Genomic DNA, 14,734 nt, shown 5'->3' with positions numbered 1-14,734 from the left:
TCTTTCCTTAGTATATAATTTGATTATGTTCTATTTTGTAGTTTCCAAAATTTCCCATCTTACTGTATATGGTTTTGTCATTATATTCACATCAGCATCACTCATTATTTTTCTTTTGGGTGAAGGAACCAGTAGATGAAATTTCCTAGCTGAGATCAAACTGGATCAACACTCATTAGCAAAGCCCATGTGTTTAGTAAGCAGTCAGTATTAGAGTGGGAAAAAAAAAAAAAGGACATGCTTTTAAAAACATGGCAATTCTTTTCTGAAGCGCAGATGAAAGAAGAATTAATGTCCACAGTGAACAATAAGATCTTCGAAAGTTTGCTGCTTGTCTGCAGAGCTAACAGAACCCTGAGTCTTAGCTAGTGGCAAAGATATGTGTTCTGCACAGAGCTGCAGAGTAATTATTCCTTTAATCCTAGGAAATTATTAAAGCTTGATGGATTATGAGATTGTGTCCCAAGGGATGCAGACCAATTGACGACATTGTTGGCACTTTAAAGACCTCTATTAAGGGCAGGGTCACCGAACCTGCATCATTTGTTATTGCGTCACAGCTCCACGTACTCAGCTAGGAAAGGCACAAACACACAGCCTTTTCTTTGCTCCTGCTTGCAGATAACAAAGGTGAAAAATATACTTCCCATCACTTCCCCTAGATCATTTATTCCTCCCTTGTCCTTCTTTCCATGGGAAGTGAAAAAAGTCCAGGATATTGTGTAAATGCAAGCACTGCAACCACTGAGTTCTTCAGAAATGCAGAACAAAACTCAGAGCCGTCCTTTCTTTGGGCAGAAGGGCAGAATAATGTCTTCCTGTAGTCCCTTCCTACTTAAATTTTTTGTGATACTACAATTTTAAATAATCTGTCAACAATTAAAGCCTTTAAGAACTGAAAGCCAGTACTAAATCTCAAGCATGAAAAATCTTTGTTTTCTTGCTACATGTACTATCTCTCTTAGCATTTTTAGACAATTCAATAAGAGTTAAAGAAGTATACAATTCAAATGCACAATCTTCATAAAAAAATCTGAAACTGCCTGATTAAACACCCCTGGAATCTGTTCATCTTTCACAGAAATCAACACAATCCAGCTTCCCTTCAGCTTCAGTGATTTGGCATCCTATCAAAAATAATAGGTTAAATATGACACATATTAACCATGTGGTTGACCTTGATGTAATTATGTGAAATTGTCTAAATCTATCCCATACTCCTTAATTTGAGTAGCAGCTATGATCTTCACCATTTGAACAGCATTTTGTGGGATGCTCCTGGATGAGAGGCCTCAAACAACTGGAATAATATTGTGGCATTTTCCACAGTCCATTTCACCTGCAACTACATCAAACTTCATGTAACTAGGATGCATGAGGAAATAAGTAGCTCTGATAGAGAGGCTTGACTCAACTACAGTTCTTTCAATTACTTAGTATTGGCCGCTGTAAATATGCAAGCAATAGCATTTAATACTAAAATTAGAAAAAAAAAATCTCAAACATATAAATACTTCAAACACATACTTAAAGCTCTAATTTCTGTCCATTAGTATTATCTAAAATGTTCACCAATCTCTGTGAATAATATTTGACATTTGTTTCTAATTTCTCGATGTCTCATTACAAAAAAATGGCAATTCTACTGAATTTCTTACCTCATCTTCCCCCCTTTTTTTTTTTTTGAGATGTGGCTTCTCCATACTCATGTGCATTACATGACACTCTCCAATAAGAATATGTGCCTTACATAAAACCTTGATGCTCTCTCTACTTAAATACACTACTTACAGACACTTCAAAGAGAATCCCTACTTTGCTTGCTCCTGGAAACAGGATTTTTGATGCCTGTTTGTCCATTGGTATTCATTCAAGAGAGAAGGTGGACATGATTTTCTGTAGTCTACTCAGGAGAAAGGCTTCCATCTCAGGAGGATAACATCCTTGTCTTTCACATCTCATCTTTTTATGAAAGAACAGAGAGAAGTATCTATTTAGATTAAACTGGATGGTTGGGATTATGCCACTAAAGTCAACATAAAAAAAGTCAGTGAGGACCATACGTTCCAGATGACAAACCTTATGTACTCTAGCTATCCTCCCCTGTTATATTCAAAATATACAAGAATATGCAAAATATGTCCTGTGAAGTCTCACAACTTTATTTCATCCAAACTGGTGTGCCCTTTGGTCCAAATTTCAGCTGTGTCTTCTTAGTCTTCTTTGCTTCAAAGAAATTAAGGATTTGAATTTTGGGAACATATAAGAAGCTTTATAAGTACAGGTAGAAAAATCATTTTGATAATAATGCCTGTAATGTGAAACTAAATTACTTCTGTATGCATTTCTAGACTGCAGAAACAGAATTTAGAAAATTTTTTTACACAAAGTTACCTTAAAACCAATATGCCAGTATCATTTTCTGAGGAAAATTAAAGCAAACAAAACAGAACAGAAAAAAACACCAAACCCAAAATGTACCCTTCAATTTTGCTTTGTTCCATTATCATAGTTTTTTATATGCGTCATTAGGTTTTCCTGCCTCTGTGCGTTTCCTTTTCTGCACAAGGAGACCTAGAAAATATTACTTAATTTTTATGCTCTCCAGCAAGAAGTTGAGCAGTCTTCAGGAGCATCTGCTTTTCATGGATTGTCTCCATAGTTGGTGCTTTTCCTTATTTTTGCTGGCAAATAGAATATTTTTCCATTAGCACTTCAAAATGAGTTACTTTCTATGCCAAGTCATAAAAACATAAAAGTAGACACATCTCTCTTGCAAGAAACATACAAGATAAGTTTTCTGAGGTTAATATTATTCACAGGCAATAAGTTCTCATGAGTTTTACATAATTGACATATCCAGACACTCAGAGGTTTTGGTAGCTTGATGCTAGGCTATGGTGATCCCAAAGGGCAATGACAGAGTAAACTAAATGATTTCAGGTTTACAGGTTTTCTGCTTCATCCATCATGTTAGTATTAAGTCCACAGACTTATCTTATCCCACATAGCTCTGGTCCCTGCTCTAAGGCTTGAGACCAATAAGTCTAGCTGAAGAATTAGGTTTCCAATTAGATCTTTTTCAGAAGCTACAATTTGAGCTGGCTCCAAACCACAACAGAATCACAGATTTCTTCCACATTGCTACCATCTTGGAAACATCATGATTTGTTGGCGATAATAAAAAGTGTGTGAAGTACATAGCCTACAGATTAAGTACATGCTCACACAGATAAGACTCCTAGGGTACACCCTGTCCTTATTTGCAACATCTACTCTCTGGTTATTGCTTGCTTTCTCTTTTCAGATGGAATGGTTTCAGTTTTGCAATTAAAATGCTCTGTTTAAATACCCTCTGAGAAAGCAATGTGTATTTTTCTGTGTGCCACAAAGTATAAAAATACTAATATCAAGTCCTTTACATTCGGAAGTGCTAACAGTGGATACTCAGAAAGTTTCTCAAATCTGTTTAAGATTAGGCCTAAAAATAAATTGGAGTAAAAGGAATGTTTTTATGTGCTCAGATATTAGGACCAGCTTGAGCTGCAGATCATCTTGGCAGACATTGCTGGACCTCCCTGGTGTCTAAGGAATTGCAAACTCCTTTCCAAATCCTTTCGGAAATTGCCAGTTTGATAGAATAACATTGCAAGAAACCACTCAAATTTAACATATTTGCTGTTTCATGTTCTGCCAAAACAATGACAGGACAGCAGATTAGGTCATACTTTGAAAAATAAAACCTCCGACAATAGATTTGAATGCTGCATTATGTTATGTAAAAGATATCTCTTATTTTTGAAAATGTAGTGTCACAAGAATGTGTGCTGTTCCCTATATCATTCTTTTGCGGCTAGTTTCATAAAATACAGCATGAACATTTTGTTTCAAGGAATAAATGCTTCTTTACAGAAAAATGTTATCACGTAGATATTATTTATGTTTATATTCCTGGCAGTATATACAGAATACATTGAGAGAGGTCATTAGAGAAAAAGTCTTGGTTTACCCCTAAAGGATTTAGAATTTGAGTAAGGTACAGCTAAATAGATCACATTTTAAAACTATTACATTTGGTTAACAAAGAAAATTTGAAATTATTGTCTATTTTCTTAACTTTTATTGTAACTTGAATTCAAGTGCAAATTCAGAGATTAACGAATAAGTTCTAATTAAAAATAAGTATCTGAAAGTGGCGCAAATAATAGACTTCCCCTAGTCCAAGTTGCAATGAAATGAAGTATAGAAGTTAAATGTCAGCAGCAGGTTTTATAGGAGCTATAATCATGATGAGACAGAGACAGGTAGCTAAATTATATATTTACAGATACAAATTATGTATACTTGATATGTAGATATATCATGATGAGAACTCTTACTAAAAGAATTTTGTTTTCTATTTCTGGTTTTTTTAAGATTATTTGACAAGGTCAAACTTAACTCATCACAGATCTGGAAGGGTTATGGGAAGGGATATGACACATTTTAAAAGCCACTGAGTGTTGTTTTAAAATACACTGAGACCATCTGTATAAATTCCTCAGACACAAGCTGTCTATAGCTTGTGTGTTGTGTTATTAGCATGAGTAACTCAAGTTATGCTCCCACGGAAAAGTTTTGGCAAATATTGATCCTAAATCTAGCAGTTGGTGGAAGATTTGGTAACTCTGCTGTTCTGTGTCAGCAAAGAGTTCTCCAGCAGAAGATGGAACTTTCCTTTTAAAATTCTGGTCCTGCATCCTTTTGTGAGATATAGACTTGTGACTGATTTTGTTCCCAGCCAAAAATGCTCAGGTCTGGATTTTGAGGATCTCACTGAACATCTTTCCACTAATAAATTATGATTCAGCAAAAGCAAAATATTTCCTAAAAATACATTTTCAATGCTTTCCATGAAAATGATAAATATTTTTCTTCAATTTTTTTTTGAAGATGAGTCTAGAATGGTATAAATTAGAGTGCTTTTGTGTGTACACCATTTTATGGTCAATATCAATAATGATGTTATCTGAAAGAAATATTTTTTTAAAAAAATTACATTTACTTTTTTTATTCACTTAAACAATTTTTCACTTTAGCAATTTTTTGAAAATATTAAATTTTATTTCTAAGGGAAATATCAGCATCCACCAGGACCCATCAATACTAGTTTTATTTTTCTTTGTTTGATATCTGTTGAACAGAAATTACATTGTGTAGTGTGAGTGTTGAACTCTTTGGAAGTACTTCCATCTTCTGCAGTTTTCAATTCTTTGTAACCTTGACACATTAAAAAAAAGATTTAATATAAGAAAATAAATTATTTTCACCAAATGCATTTCAGTATTATTCACAGAGGTTGATATCTTTTTCAAGTGTTGGATTTTCTACGACATTAAATGTGTTTGAGATACACTAAAAGTGAATGGAAGGATCGGTCTATTTTTCCTCTGCAGCAGATAAGAGGCCTTTTGTTTCCTTTTCAAAAATTGAAATGGCAGCTGTTTTGGCAGCTGCATAGCCATGTAAACAAGATACGGTTTTCAAGTTTCCACATATTTATCATATTACAGGCATTGGGAGACTAAATCAATGAAACAAAAAACTCTAAGTAGAGATTGGATGAGTTAGACTACCAAGAAGGAGATGTGTTGTTACCCTAACTCAAAAACCTCTAGGAAAATGAGGAAATAAAATGTTAAAATTAAAGTACAGCTTCCTTCCTAACAAGAAGATTGATATTTACACAGAATATAACAAAAATACAACTAACTGAATGCATAAACAAAAAGATAAATAATTAATATTTTTGTTACTTTTAAAAAAAAGGAAAGAGTAAAAATACTTATTAAGCGAAATGACTTATAAGATGTACTCACCTTCAAAATACACCTAACAGACTTCAAATCTAAACTAAAGTAACCATTTTTTTCCCATACAGGTAGGGTAATTAATTCCCTTTCTTCTTATCACCATAGAAAACTAGTCTAGGAAAAATAATAATATTCATCTGGAAATGTTGAAGGTAGAATATCAACTTGTTTAGAATAGACATGAAGATATCTTTGGCTTGCTTTGTAGGTTTTAGTATTTAAACTTTGTAGGTTTTAGTATTTATTTATTTATTTTCAAGCCCTCTACATCTGAATCTGTGATGCAGATTTTGAATGCCAAGACATCCATAAATTCTGGTAAAGTCAAATATATAAATTATGCATTTAAAATAGCTGGATCTTGGAACTCAATAAAGTGGCTTTTTTTTTTTTTTTTTTTTTTTTTACTTTAAACATGAACTCACTGACTCTCCTAGAGCTCACATTTGCTCTTGTCTCTGTGATAGTAGTCATGTTCCCAATGTTTTGCAAACTTCTAGTTCCTTTGCTGGATAGGTAACTATGGTTTGTCCTTCTGTCACATTAGACAGCTTGATGTCCTTGATGCCCTCCAGATTTTGCAGAAAACTCCTCCTCAGACACCTTCTACAGACTCCAAATTTTACTTCATCTCCATCTTTGAAAGTTATTAAAAAAACAGACTGTGGGGGGCTTTTAGAAAGTTTTAAAATGTGAAAAATTTGATCACAGAGAGTTTGGTCTAGAGCATAATGTTGGGGTTTTTTATTTTCAGAATAAACAGAGTTCGGAAACATTCACACCATCTGAAGACTGTCTTGTTTTATACTCAGTAAAAATGCAGTTTGCTGTAAACCAAGAAAGTAATCCAGACAACCTATTGCCAGCATGCCCTTTACTATATGTAGTCAGGCATGATGAATTGGACTATGACGTTACATAACTGTAGGTATATATATACACAAAGATAAAGTTATAGTTACTTAACTCACTGCTGTGCTTGGAAAATCTGGTCTTATGGCCCTTGTGAAACTGGGAACATATCCTTTTTAGAAGGACCAGCTTGATCCTTCTGATTCTTCAGGGCTGACAAATAATACTGGGGTTTTTTAACTAATGGAGTATAACTAGTGATGTGTAGCTGCATAATGGACCCAGTTTTCAGACAATGTTCTGTCCCTGGGGAAGAAAGACTAAAATATTTTATGGTGACATAGAAAATAAAAAAGGGGGCAGCTGCCTGAGGCCACTCATATGTGTGTATAATTTCCAAGACCTGTTCAAAGGCATCCAGTAAGATGGAGCTAACACTAATTCAATACAGCATGGGTAAAGGCATGTACCTCAGTTATAGTGTAGCTGTCTCAGACAATGAAATATGTCATATTATGTGTTTGCACATATATGCATAACACTTGTAAACAATCACACACCAATACCTGCACACATATGTGTATTTATATTTATCTATCAATTTTTAAAATATATTAACTGGGCATGTGAGAAGAAAAACTTAAAAAATCTCAACAAATCTATCTTGCCTAAAGCACTGAACTTCTAAGGCCAGGCCTGACTGGTAAGTAAGTTAGCATCAAATCATGGCTTCTTGTGCAAGAACTGGACCACAGCATGTTTAATGTTCATTGGCAGCTTTCCCTCCCTTAAGGAAATAAGGAAATAAAAAAATACCTTCTTTAACACTCAAACAACAAAACCAAATCAAGGTTAGGTGAATCAGGAGAAAAAAATAAAGAAATGGAGTGGGTTTTTGGTCTTGCTGGAGCAAAGAAATATTGTATTATTCTCTTAAATGTAGGGCAGAGAAATTGAAACAGGTGTCAGAGACAAAGCAGGTCTGCATCCCTTAGGTAGGGCTGGCAGGTTCCTGTGCCAGCGCTGTGGGAAGCCACTGGTGACAGGATCTCTGCCTGGGTGGCCAGGCAGATCCTATCACTGCAGAGCTGAAGCGTGGCCAAAACATTAATTTTGAGTGCATCTAAACTGAACTGCAGGTGTGCACTGCAGTATGCCCTGAATCAGAAATCTGGTGGAAGCATGTGATGGATCCCAGCCAGACAGCACTCCCAGGTAACCATCCCATAGAAAATAGATGAGAGAGAGAAAGCTTACTCTGATCGGGAGGCAGGGCTCTTCTCCAGATCCATCAGCTCTTTCTTGCCTTTTTTCTTACCTTTTTTCTTACCTTTTTTCTTGCCTTTCTTGACAAAATGCAAAAGCATTTGTTTCCCAGTTCAGATTGCAGCCTCCAAGTTTTCAAGCACCCACTGTACTTCCTGTGTATTTGCCAATTTGTGTAATACTAATCATACCAAATTTCAGGGTGGAGTAATAGGACAATAACTTCTACAGCAAAAAAAAAAAGAAAGCCCCCATATCTTAAGACAGCAATTCAGTAAATTATTTTGGCACTAAATAGGGCATTTAGAACCCTAAATATTGGGAGAAAAAGTCTAGTCCACTGTTTATATGTTCCGTGTAAAGACATAAATGTTACTTAGGATCCAAACTCTATGACCTGAAAGTTTGAAAACTATTTTTTATGACAAACAACATCTGTTTCCTGTACATGGTTTACTGAAGTAATAGGAGAAGGGGATCTAGATTTAGCCACTACCTTGAAGACTGATGAGCCTTGCATCTCCCCAGTTATTACAGAGTACCTCAGTGAGACATGTAGTTATCCTAATCAACATCTGCAATGCATGTTTCAGATTGGAACAGGTTAAAATTACTGTTTTGACAGCAATCAGTACATGTGATTTATATATACCTGCCTGCATGGCTAAAGTTTCTAATGAAACCACAAGATCAAGCAGTCCCACAAAGAAAGCAAAAGAGCTTGGGAAAAGTTTCTAATTGTTGTAGCTCATCCCTGAAAAAATTATTGGTGTCAATAAAAACTCTTTCTTGCTTTAAACTTATCTGCTAAGTTTGATAAGCCACCAGTGCAAACCTACTGGTTTGAACCTGGGTAAATTTGAAGTGGCTTAAAATTCTGGAAAAGGGATTTATACTTACTCAGAAGTTGTTTCAGTTTGTGACAAATGGCTGCCACATCAGCAGCTAAAAATAAGAGCTGTAATTTTCATAGATCTAAGGCAACTCTGATTTAAGCCAGTGACTGGTATCTGGTCTCCTCCTCATGTGGTTATCTCTCCATCTGTCAATCAAGCCAGAAGTTTTCTGAGGACAGAGAGAAGCAGCTGCAGATTCAATAGGAGCTCTGAGTAGCTCATCAGCACAGCTGTTCCCCTACATTTGTTTCCAAAGCAAAAAGTCTTTTGTGTTTATATTAGGTAAGGAAATGTACTATTTGTGCATATGAGACTTTTCATGAAAGCTTCTGAAAGGCAAAGAAGAAAAAAAATATGCTTTAGTACCAGCTTTTGATGGGAACTGAGAGTTAATTTACTTAGAAATAAAATACTTGTTAATATTAATGAAGATTTTGTGCTGTAGTGCTTGTAAAGTGAATCATGGCCTGGCTGTCAGTCAAACTACCTTTTATGGATCCCTTTTCTGCTTCTTTTTTTTTTCTTTCTTTCTTTCTTTCTTTCTTTCTTTCTTTCTTTCTTTCTTTCTTTCTTTCTTTCTTTCTTTCTTTCTTTCTTTCTTTCTTTCTTTCTTTCTTTCTTTCTTTCTTTCTTTCTTTCTTTTCTTTTCTTTTCTTTTCTTTTCTTTCTTTTCCTTCCTTCGATTAGTAAGATTATATTATTATTCATTAATTAATCTATAAATTCTGGAAAGTCACAATAGGATTCTCTCCAGTGCACAAGAAAATAGTATATTTGAAAAAAAAAAAAAAGACAGAATAATTGAATATTATCCCAACATTCTGAGGCATCCTGCCTCTGAAATTCATGAACAATTGACACTAGACCTTCATCTTCAAAAGAAGACCCATATTTTTAAATAGAGGGATATTGTTGCTGGAGTAGAGAAATTTATCCAACACTACAACAAAGATTATTTTCTGATTCCAAACTGTTTTAAATAGATTGCAATTTGTCTTGATTTTGTAATGCTTTTGCTCACATAAATTCTTCATTGCCTGTCTAATGAGCATATCTAATGTGATTTGTGTTATTTTCTAGTAAGATTTTGAAGCAGCAAGACTGGTGAACAGAAGTTCCAAATCAAAATGGACAAAGTGATTTCTTACTAAAATAAATTAAAAATCACTGGTTTTGTAAAAAAAAACAAACAAAAAGAAGAATTCAGCAGCTTTTTTTTTTGTCTTTGTACATTTAGATGCAGTGGTTCATAAAAGGACAGACTCAAACCCATTGAAATCGATGAAAGTTTCTGTTGACTTCCAAAGGCTTTGGACCAAATCCAGAGTACACATTCATGACTTCAAAGTAGGAGACCCATTAAAAAAATGCAGCTCTTGGTGTGTAATGCTACAGTCTTTTGTGTTTTCATTATAACAATTACAACAGAAGACCTTTGTGCCAGATGTTGGGTCACTCACGAGAAACATCTGTTAGTAGCACGCAAAACCTGGCTGGATCAGGGCCATTAGGAAAAATAAACAAAAATACATTCTTTGTTTTCATTACAAGAATTATTGTAATTCTCCCAAGAACATGATCTTTCCCCACAAGGGGAAGATTTTGTGAGCCCTATACACTAAAACCTGAAGACATGAGATCAGTGCCAGCAAGAGCTTTCCTGGAAACTTCTAGACTCATTTGGATCTGGCCTGAATCAAAGCAGAGAACCAGCTTCTCTTTTCTCTGACAGAATAGATTTGTTTTTTCCCTGCTGTACGAGGGTAAGAAACCAGCTTCAGCACAAATCATACATAGGACATACACAATTTCTTTTTTCTTCTCCATTTTTTTCTCCTTCCTTTTTTTTTTTTTTTTTTTTCTCTTACTTGGTAAGCCATTTGGACTGGGGTCTGTTTCAAGCTCTTTGGATCGTTAAATGTTTAGCAAGAAGTTAGATCAGACTTTTAGGTAAAAGCTGCGTGTCAAGTCAATGTTCAAAGGCTGGTAGCCAAGGTTCACACAAGGTAGTCTTGTACCCCAGCAGAGGATGGGAATCAGTCCCAGGGGATTTGCTCTTGGCAGAGCATATTTGTGCTGGTTTGCGCTAGCGGGAGATATGTGGCCTGGGACACAGGCTGGAGGTCTTCTCTCTGGGAAGGGTCATATGCTGAGCTGAAAACTTGGGGCTGTGCCCAGCCATTCTTAGTAGCTGAGCTCACATCTGCAGAAGATCTCTGAGAGGAACTCCCAAAAGGACCTGGACTGACCGAAGGAGACAGCCCGGTTTTCCTGCAAAGCAGCATAGCTATTGTGCTATTAAAATATCTTTGGAGTGAGGAGGGAAAGTGGAAAGTTCAAGAATAATGTCAATTGCACAGACATTGTGCTTTCAGCAACAAGACTGTTGACTTAAAAAAAGTTCACTGGGGTCAGTGGAGATAGTGGAATATGGCCAAGGGCTCCAGGGTAAGGATTAGGTCTATTTGAGGAAGATGATGGAAGGAAGATCTCATCAAGATTTCTTGTATAAAATACTGGGGAGACACAGGAGTTTGCTGAAGGTGAAAACATCTCAACATCTCAAAATACATGGAGTTTTTTCATTCTTTTTTTTTTTTCCTGTGGATTTGCAGATCAACAGTTACTCTTAGATCAAAGGTGGAATTTCTCATGATACAATGAAGGAAATGTTAAAACCTCAAGAGAATCAATAGTTTAATGATAATCACTTCTTTTTCACCGTGATTTTTCCCAACCTGTACTTGGTAACAATATTTTTTTTAGCTGTTTCCCCATCGCCCATTCCTGTTTTTTATAAAAACTTGAGTTTTTTCTGGCACAAAAAAGGAAAACTGGCTTCATGGATATCAGCTGCCTGTTATAGTCTTGGTGTTGGTCCTGTACGAACAGGCAAGAGATGGATGGAAATGCAATTGCTGTTGAATACTGCAGATGAGGTTTAGGGGAGGTTTAGGGGAATATTAACCTGTTCCTCTTCATATATGAATTTGCCTATAGAACACCTAGCATGCACTGCTCATGTGGGATGCTGCAGATGTCAGGCCAATATTTTTCATGACCTGTCTCAGCATTATTCTCTGCAAAGGCCTTGGGGGTGATTCAGCGAATCCCCTTAGTGAATTTTGCTTTTGCTGGCTGACACTGGCTCAGTACAACTTTTCTGCCTGGAAGGTCCTGCTCATATAAGGGAAGGAAATGCAGACGGTCACAAACCTCATCCTCCTGGAATGAAACAAAAACATGCCTCTCTGGGAACACCTGTTACTGGTTTAAATGTCTGTTTACACTGACCCTTAAAGCAAGCTGAAACTAAGAGAAGGGTGGGGCTTGGAAAGGAAAGGACAGCTGAGAAAGATCTGTTCTGCATGCAGTGAAGATTTTTAATTTGCAAAAAAAACAGAACTCAGACAATACTGTCTACTGGTGTCTTGATGGGGCAATTGGAAGCTGGGTCACAGAATATAACTTTTGTCTAATGTCAAGCCAAATGCCCAACAGGTGTAAATTCCTATCAATCCCTGGAGCTTTCCTTCTGTATGTTGTGCTGCTGTGCTGTGGGGCACAAAGACAAGCCTCTGTTTGAGCTTTCTATAGGGCAGTAGAAATTTTTGCATGACCTGCCTCCTGTTTTTGACATTTTGTCAAAACCAGACTGGTCCAAATTGCATTCTTTAATCTCTTTTAGTCACTTGTTACCTCCTGCATGCTCATGCTGTTTGCTGGCCTCTCTCGCACTCCTCCCTCCTGTTTGTGGTCAAGCACACAAGATACATCTCCTAAAAGAGAAGCTGAGAAATGGATTTGAAGTCAGCTGGACAATATGATGACTTGACAGCTTCATGACCAAAAATGTCCCTTGTTTTCTGGAGTCCCCATGGCAATCCTACATAACCTCCAAGGAGGCTGGGGCAGATGTGCTGACCATAGCCAGCACGTGTGTCCTGGCTGAGGACATGCTATCAGGAATTAGTCATTCTGGTTTGGAAGCAGAATCCTTGACTACCCTGCCAAAATTATAACTTTACTTTTTTAATTAAGTGACTTTGCCGGAACATGTGCAAGGCCCCCTGAAGCTGGATTGTGTTGTTTTGAAAGGATCACCTACAACTGACGATGGAAATATTTAGTTTCTCTACCACTGCTCATCTCTGCTAACCTATTTCTTTATTTTTCTCCTTCTCATTAACTATTCTGTCTGTAACATATTTTTAGAATTAAAAAACAACCACTGGCTTTTCTCCACCATATGATAGTTTCTCAGAATATCTTAACAGCTTGTATTTATCTATTTCTAATACTAATTAACTGGCTGAGCAGAATTTTTTTTCTGTTATCCTTACCTATAGAGTGCATTCTTTTCCCTGAAGCAGTTCAGAGTTCAGGTAATGAAGGTGGCTTTCTGTGCACAGTGGATGAAATGGAGAGAAGTCAACTTTTACAGGACTGTGGACCTGTCTTTAAAAAGGACTATCAGCTTTTTAGTGTGGCTGAATGTAATACAGAAAGCAAAACTTAAAACCAGAACACTTTACCATGATAATTTCTTGGGGAGAATGGACCTCAGAACTTTACTTTTCCTTGTAGGTCCTCAAAATTGTCTACATAATATTACACAGCCCAAATAATTACTAAACTCATAATTGCCCTAGATTTTAAATGTGTGTACAGAAAGCAGAGGGGGAAAAAGGAGAAAAAATTCACATTGTCAACAGACACAGTCAAATTTGCATTGATTTTTCCATTGACTTGCCACCCATGTAATACAGGAAAACTGGCATAATACAGAACAGTGTTGCTGTTCAGATACTGGGAATGCACATACCGATTGCCCTGTCAACACCCTCCAGGGCAATTCATTACCCACAGTGTCTAGCATGTCATGCATGGTTTTAGCTGCAATCAACTGACAATATCTATGTTTTCTGCATCTGAGGAGCAAATATTGTATGGATCTGTGGTCTACAGAGCATGCACACATCTGGTTAATAGGACAGTGTAGGTTAGGTCTTCAATAGAAGATAAAACTCTTGTTCTCCTCACCTGATAAAAATGCTTATCCTGGCACCAGAAAGTTGTTTCTGTTCAGTTTTCAATTGTTGCTGTGATTTCAGAGCATTCATAACTACAGGCACATTGCTACAGCACACATAGCACAGGTCAAGAAAAAGAACAAAGCTTCATAATCACAGCTATCTATTATGCTTGCCTAGATCATTATAGATCTCATGAAAATACCAGAGAAAATCTTATAGAAATTAAGAGAAAGGCTCATCCTGAATTTCATTAGCTCAATGCAGTGGTAGATAATGTTCAAAACCTATTTCCCAAGCTGTGGTCTTGAAGTTTGACAAGCAGTATAATGACATTGGAATACTAATAATGGAATACTAGAAAGTAGAGGTTTTATCAAATCAATCTGCAACTGAATGAATAAGTGCTTTTCTGACAGGCAGGCAGCACCTCAGCAGTTTCAGAAGCTTTATGAACAGAAGCATTTCAAAACCTGACAGAAAAATTACTTTAGTTAATGTTGGAGATCTACTTTAGAAAAGCAAAAATGTACTAAATGCTGCAGATTTTGTTACAGCATAAGCAAAATAACAGCAATACTGATCACCACTATAGTACAGAAAGCAAGGCAGTACTCATGGAGATTATTGATACAATGTGAGAAATAGATATTACTCAGTGTATAAATGTACTCAATAATAATAGAAATGAAATGTGAAAAGCTGAAATGCCAAGTCCTTCACATAAGAGCTTGTCCAATACAAATGTTGGTAACCAGTATTTCTCTCATATATATTACTTCCCCTTTTTGTATTCCTGTTCCTGCTAGAAGAGTCAGTGAAACTACCACTGTAA

Source organism: Melospiza georgiana, chromosome 2, assembly GCF_028018845.1.
Source record: "Melospiza georgiana isolate bMelGeo1 chromosome 2, bMelGeo1.pri, whole genome shotgun sequence".
NCBI lineage: Eukaryota > Metazoa > Chordata > Aves > Passeriformes > Passerellidae > Melospiza > Melospiza georgiana.
This window is presented reverse-complemented; position numbering follows the sequence as displayed.